Source organism: Leopardus geoffroyi, chromosome A3 (assembly GCF_018350155.1).
Source record: "Leopardus geoffroyi isolate Oge1 chromosome A3, O.geoffroyi_Oge1_pat1.0, whole genome shotgun sequence".
Taxonomy (NCBI): domain Eukaryota; kingdom Metazoa; phylum Chordata; class Mammalia; order Carnivora; family Felidae; genus Leopardus; species Leopardus geoffroyi.
Window position 1 is genome coordinate 82,528,943 of NC_059336.1, and position 6,706 is coordinate 82,535,648.

General features: G+C 52.0%; 1 long non-coding RNA gene across 1 annotated transcript; it reads left to right on the forward strand.

Moving 5' to 3' along the window:
- Positions 1-1,242: 1,242 nt before the first annotated feature.
- LOC123580865 lies at positions 1,243-3,271 on the forward strand. Its single transcript, XR_006703506.1, has 2 exons — positions 1,243-1,662; positions 3,115-3,271. It is a non-coding gene; the product is annotated as an uncharacterized LOC123580865 (long non-coding RNA).
- The last annotated feature ends 3,435 nt before the right edge of the window (positions 3,272-6,706 follow it).

Genomic DNA, 6,706 nt, shown 5'->3' on the forward strand with positions numbered 1-6,706 from the left:
GCCCAAGACCTCCCAGCAATCAAAAAGGTCTTTGGGTCTTTTCGCCCATGCCTTCTATTTGTGGCGGTCAGGCTTGTTAGCCTCCACCCATGGCCGAGGAACCGTCCCCGCCACCCCCATCAGACAGGACGCCCCCTCTGCGCTCGTCATGGAGCCCCGGCCCTGTGCCTCCCGGACTTCGCCCTGCGCCGGCACTGCTGCCCCAGAGCGCCCGCTGTGCCCCCCGCCCCCCGCGGAACCTCGGGGTCCCGGCCGCGCGCCGCCCTCCCCCGAGCGCCACACTCCGCCCGGGGCACCGCGGGAGCTCGGGGCGCGGCGTGGCCCCTCCGCCCGGCCGCGGCCACCAGCTCCAGAACCGGCCCGAAACGGACCCTCCTCTGGAGCCGAAAGCCTGCGGGCTTGCTGATTGTTAGCAAGAGCATTTCCAGGAGCTGGGTTCGGTGTGCTGGTTCAGCGTGCCTCCGTCCTAACCCAGGGGTAGCGTCTGGGGAGCCCTTGCTGGCTGCTCGGCCCCAGTACCAGAGGTTTCTGGAACCACACCGCATTTGGTGGCAAACCCCTTTGCCCACCCTAGAACTAAAGTTGAGCGTGAATTTTTCTTCTTCTTCTAAAGTTTTTCACGTAGAAGAAATACCGGGTAAATTAGAAACACGTTTGGGAAAAGAGTGAGCAGTAAACGCTGGCATTTAAACAACACAAAAAATGCCCACGCCAGGCCACACGCCCAGGCGGCCTCGGCGCACCCGGCGACTGCGCAGCGCCCTCTGGCGGCCGCGGGGGGCTCGACCGTCCTCTACCCTCGCGCTCCGGAGCAGGAGGGCCTGCTGGGGCGGGGGTGGACAGAGCCGCTCCCCCAAGTCCGAGAAACACGGGGGCAACTTTGGAGGAAGGGAATTAAAAGCGTCCGAGGCCGAGGTCCCCTTTTTGTGGTTCTGCGGCTGGCACTGAGGCCAAAAGCCCGGGGAAGTGGCCCGCGTAAAAGAAAAACCCTTGCTCCACTTTTCAATGGCTGCCTGGAATTCTACCAATACAGGATCTCCCCTTTACCTGCGGGCTTTGATTCTTTTTAAAATTCAAATCCCTCAAGGAAGGGTGATCCTTCAACGCAAGGGCAGATGGCAGGCTACGTCAAAAAATTACCAATGTCATCACCAGAAACACTTGGTTATACCATAATAGGTACATTTTGTACGGTGATGACACTTAGTAAGTATCCTTTAATCTTTCCATCTGTTCTGTTTGTTGCCGGGCATCCTTTTGTACTCTGAACGGCAGTGTTATTTTAGGCCGCCCCTCCTCCGCAGTGGCCATTCCCCCCATTTCAGTTGGCTCCAAGGTACATCCTAAGCATTTCTCCCCTCTTTCCACTCCTCACTCGCACAGCTGCTGCTTGAGTTGAGGCTCCCACAGCTCGCTGTCTGGATCCCTGCTACCCAGATGGGAGCGGCTGGAGTCTGTCCACGGTGGACGGGGCTCTCTCAAGGCCTCTCTCTGTCCACACGCAGCACCCACCACTGTATCTGTGGAGAGGAGAGGCGGCCACCTCTGCCTGGTTGGGGATTGTCTTCCCAAAGTCAGCTGACAGCTTCTTCACCCACCATCTTGTCATTTCTCTCCAGAAGAGTACTGCCATTCCTCTCCACCTGGTGGCAGTGAGAAGAGGTGAGGTGCTGGGTCCTGAGGGACCCAGGCAGGTTCTCCCCCGTCATCTTCCTCTGAATCTCTTTTCCCTGCCTCAAGGGATTGTACTTATTCATACCGCCTGGTGGGAATTCCCTCCAACTTCGTATCTTCCTTCTCCTCGAGGTATTTCTTGCTGTATTTATGGCTACATAACAAGCCACACAGCAGCGGCTGAGAACAAGAAACTTGTATTTATTTACTCACGACTCCGTGGGTCAGCTGGAGGGCTTCTACACAGGCTCTGCTGGGCTGGCTTATGTGTCTGTGGTGAGCTGGCAGGTCACTGGGGCCTTTGGGACTGCCTCACTCACACGGCGGGCTCAGCCAGACTGAGAGGGTGACTGACGGGGCCACGCATCTCTCAGCCGGCAGGCTAGCCTGCCCAAGCTTCTTTCTGTGGCGGCAGGGTCCCAAGGGTGGGGAGAGCGGAAGCTGCAAGACTTCTTGAGGCCTAGGCTTGGAACTGGTGCCCCCTGGCTTCCGCCATATTCTCTTGGTCAGGGCAAGTCACGAGGCCAAGCAAACTCAAGGAGCTGGGAAGCGGACTTCGTCTCCCGGAGGAAGGAGCTGCAGAGTCCTGAAGCCACTTTTGCAATCCCTCTTTTGCAAAAGCCACTTTTGCACTTTTGCCTGCCCTCTTCTTTCCTGGGGTGCACTACCCATCGGCTAAGCACACTTCAAGCTGTTACATCCCTTATAGGCATCTAGGACAGGCAGCACCACACAGTTCTGAAGCACACAAGCCCGGCAATCAACGTACTGGCTGTGCATGCCGGCCCCATACTTACTAGATACGGAAGGTTACAACCTATAACCTGGGAAGGTTATCTTCCCTTCCCGGGCCTCAGTGTCCTAATCTGCAAGAATGGGGATTATAAATAGGAGATAAGTTAATCCATCCTAAGCACTTTGGCGTCTGGTACAGTGTAAGTGCCCAATAAGTGTCAGCTATTGTGCCACGAGGTGACTACTGGCTGCCCACCGTGACCGCCGAGGCCACCAGCACTGTCTTCCACCGCGGCTCCGAAGCCCCTCCCACCACTGCTGACCCCGGTAGCCCCCAGCTACCGCCCAGCTGCAGGCGGTGGCACCTGGTGTTTTATAGTGTGCCACTGAGAGGCCAGTGACGTGGCCTTGTCAGTTTTTACCAGCTCCTTCACCGAAGCCCATCTCTCTAGAGCTGGCAGAGATTAGCTCTTACAAGAAGGGCTCTGAATGATACAGACCTAAGGGTTGCTTCCTAAATCCTCAGGGATTTAGACAAGTGAATTCATCTCTCTGCATTTCAGTTTCCTTGTCCATAAGATGGGGGTACGGATGGTCCCCTACTCAGGATGGTTCGACTTAGGAGCTTTGGTCTTGATGGCGGTGCAAAAATGACACGTTCGGTTGGAACCGTACTTGAAACTTTGAATTTGCATCTTTTCTCAGGCTGGAGATGAGCGGCGCCATTCTCTGCCACGGCTCCCGGGTGGCCATGCGACCATGAGGGTCAACAGCTGACACACTCACCCCACTCGGCCCCCATACAACCATGCGTTTCTCACTTTTGGTACAGTATTCAATAAATCGCATGAGATACTCAACACTTTATTATAAAATGGGCTTTGTCGGGGCGCCTGGGTGGCTCAGTCGGTTAAGCGACCAACTTCGGCTCAGGTCATGATCTAGCGTTTTGCGGGTTGGAGCCCCAGGTGGGGCTCTGGGCTGACAGCTCAGAGCCTGGAGCCTGCTTGGGATTCTGTGTCTCCTTCTGCCTCTGCCCCTCCCCCGCTCACATTCTGTCTCTCTCTCTGTCTCTCAAAAAATGAATAAATGTTAAAAAAAAAATTTAATAAAAAAAATAGGCTTGGGGTGCCTGGGTGGCTCAGTCGGTTGAGCCTCCGACTTCGGCTCAGGTCATGATCTCATGGTCATGGGTTCGAGCCCCATGTCGGGCTCTGTGCCGACAGCTCAGAGCCTGGAGCCTGCTTCGGATTCTGTGTCTCCCTCTCTCTCTGCCCCTCTCCCATTCATGCTCTGTCTCTCTCTGTCTCAAAAATAAACATTAAAAAAAATTTTTTTAAAAAAAAGGCTTTGTGTTAGATTATTTTGCCCAACTATAGGCTCATGTAAGTGTTCTGCCCACAGGTAAGGTCGGTGAGGCTAAGCTGTGATCTTAGATAGGTTAGGTGTATTACACACAGTTTTGGTTTACCGTATTTTCAATTTATGATGGGTTTGTCAGGACATGAAGCAATTAAGAGCCTGTGCTTTAAAAACATTGGTACTCGCAGGTGAGAGAACCTGTGTTGTCCCTGAAATTGCCCTTCCTTAGGTACTGAGAAATTTCCATGGATAAATACTTTTTCCCAAAAATATCCTTCATAGAGCCCTCCCTCCCTCAGTCCACCAGCATGGGCCAGGATCCCGGGGAACAAGCTGAGCTCTCTTTGCAGATGCTGGTTTAATGTCTGGTCCCTCCACTATACCTCCTAAGGCCTGGCCTATATTTCATTCAACCTAGTATCTCTAATACTTAGCATGGGACTTGGCATGCGAGGTGCTCAATAAATATCTGATGAAAGAAAGAAAGAATGAATGAGGATGTAGGAAAGACAGTCCCTCTACCTCCCTCGCTTCAATAGCTGGGTCTACGAAATCACTTGACAACAGGCGGATTCATGGGAGAGAAGATATACAAATTTATTCATTTCTAATATTACGTGGATAAGGGCATCACAGAGGAAAAAAAAGCAAACGCCTAAAAAAGAGATGAGATTTGAGAGCTTATAGACCATCTTAACAGAGAAGGGGGTGCGGATGCAGGTCACTTAGGGGACAGTAAGTGACTTGGGGGAAAGACGGAGGGGCCCTAAGAACAGAGGGAAAGTATGACAGTGTGTGACAAAGTCCGTCTGGGTGTGGTGTCGACTCGTAGTCTCCTCTCCTGTGACAGGAGCCAGTCTTCCCTGGTTGATGAAACTCGAGGGTTGGGGGTTGATGACAATGGAGTTCCTTTCAGAGGATCTGTCTTTAGGCAGATGCGGGGAGTTCAGAGAGAGCCTCTCCCTGTATCTGCTGTTTTTCAAGTGCCTTCAGCTCCAAATAATCAATATACTGAAGCAGCATATTTTGGGGTGGTATGTCCTGAACTCCCGCGAGGACTTCATTCTGATAGGTTTTTCTCCTTGGGTGAAACCAACTTCTTCTGGACAACTTCCGAACCAAGTCAACCTGTAACTGAACTCCCACGAGCTCGCTCCTCGGCGAGTCCCAGACAGAAATTACACCACGTGGAGGTCTCCTACAAAGGAGACTTTCTTTGCAGCAATAAGGAGATCACAGGAATAAGTTCCAAAGCCTGGACTCCCCAAGCAAGAGTGAATGGGTTCCTTTTATTTAAGGTCAGGATGAATATTTAGAAATGGGAACCATGTCCTTGTATGTAGAGGTGGGCATAGGTGGTGCCAGGTGCCTTAAGGAAACATAGCTCCATTGTATGTTATGTGAATGAGGCTTGTGCTCCCCCTTGGGTGAAGATTTTAGTGTTTTAATGAGATAAAGGTAACTGTCAGTCACACTTTGGGTCCCTCCAAGGCCCATCTGTGCAGGTGTGAGTGGGGGGTTAAGTCAAACTGGTCTGGGTGGTACTCGTGGCTGGGATTGTTTGGGCAATTGTTACTACTTGAGGGGTAGTTTTCATTTCCATGATTTTTAACATGGGATACTATGCCCCAGGGGTCTTTTGCCTGAGTTAAGAGATACGCTAGAGGGGCACCTGGGTGGCTCAGTGGGTTAAGCATCCCACTCTGGCTCAGATCATGGTCTCATGATTCATGAGTTTGAGCCCCGCATTGGGTGAGCTCAAGCCCTCCTTCGGGATTCTCTCTCTCTCTCCCTCTCTCTCTGCCCCTTGTTCACTCCCACTCTCTCTTTCTCAAAAAAAAAAAAAAAAAAAAAAAGAGAGAGAGAGATAAGCTTAGAAAGAAGAGCTCAAGGAAAAATGTGTGACAAAAGTCAGTGGGTGAGCTGTTAAAGGTCAGGTCTTGGGGTCTAGCTGGTGACAAACTCATTAATACAGAAGGGAAGATGTTTCCAGGAGCAGAGTGGGAGTAGGGTGGTGTTCCTCACCCTGGCTGCCAGTGATAATCACCAGGGAAGCACAAGCCCACCCCCAGAAACTCGGATGTAATCAGCATGGGAGCAACGTGGGTGTCCAGAATTGGGAGGCAGCCCTGCTTTGTGCACACTCATCATTTTCACCGTGCCTCTCCCAGACTCGAGTCTTCCAAAGCTGACCGTGAAGAACTCCAGATTTCGTTGATGGTTCCCATGGAGTTCAGACGACAGCACAAAATGAGGGAGGCTGGGCACCACACAAGTGTGTGTTCGTATGCGTTTAGACACAGTTGGACCAAAAAAAATCCACTCATCACAACTTGATGCTTTAAGGAACTCGTGAAAGGAGTTAATGTTCACAAGTGTGTGCCATGCAGAGTAAATGTGAATCTAGAAGCAAAGCAGAGGATGAGGAGAGCTGGCTTCGGAACAGATTCTAGGGACCCATGGACCATCTCTAGGGAGCCAGGGTCCAGGAGTCCTGGTAGGAAAACCCGTGAGCCAAGGGACAGGCAGCCATTCCAACCAATGGCCGGGGGAGGGAGTGGGTGGAGAGAGAGAAGCAGCTTCTGTGATGATGGGACTAAAATATCCTCTACAGAACTGGAGGAGAAGGAGAAGCGGGGCTCCTGGTATGAAGAAAGCTGAGGTCTTAAATCTGCCTTTTTTTAAAAAAAATATATCCCTGCCATCTTTAATTCAGCTTTTCTGAAAGATGGACATGTATCCATCTTCAAACACACTGACCCAGACCTAGATTAGAGAAGGGTGGAGGGAGGTGTGCATGCGGGGGAAACGTGGGCACAGGCAGTGCTCAGGCCGGAGCCCAGATGGAGTTTGAGAAGATTGGGATCTTCTTGGAAGGTATGGTTCTGGGACTGGGGAGGAAGGTTGTCACCTGCATCAAATGAGACTTGGAAAC